Genomic DNA, 528 nt, shown 5'->3' with positions numbered 1-528 from the left:
AATGTTTGGTAACTTTTTCTAATTCTGACCCCTGGTCACCCAGGCCTACATCTGGGGCCCTTCACTTCCACAAGCCTTTTTCTCCCCTTATCTGTCTCATTCCCTCTAGGCCTGGTTTGCTGGAAAACAATTAACTAATATGGCACTGAAATAGCTAATGGACGTTAATAATTCACTACAGTTCTCTTCCCATTGACCCTCTCTTCTCAGTACATTGAATGATATCATATCTAGAAAAAAAAAAGAAGAAATGACTATCATTTTGGCAACTCCAGACCCATGTGATGCTGTTTTATTGACTTATTAGGTGGGAGAAAACAGTTTGAGCAGGCAGGGCTTATGTTAAAGAAGACAGCCTGGCCTTTAGCTCTACCACTTGGCACTGCTTGGCCTTCTCAGGTAAGACCTATGGCTGTCTGTAGTAGGACAATGCAAGATGTGTGTGGGTGTTAAGGCTCCCTGCTCAAGACACACTGGGAGAGCCAGCTTTGTATAGTTTTTTTTTTTTTTTTTTTTTTAGAAAACAGA

Source organism: Fukomys damarensis, unplaced genomic scaffold (genome assembly GCF_012274545.1).
Source record: "Fukomys damarensis isolate Sample0158 unplaced genomic scaffold, DMR_v1.0_HiC HiC_scaffold_16, whole genome shotgun sequence".
Classification (NCBI taxonomy): Eukaryota; Metazoa; Chordata; class Mammalia; order Rodentia; family Bathyergidae; genus Fukomys; species Fukomys damarensis.
Note: the sequence above shows the minus strand (reverse complement) of the source record.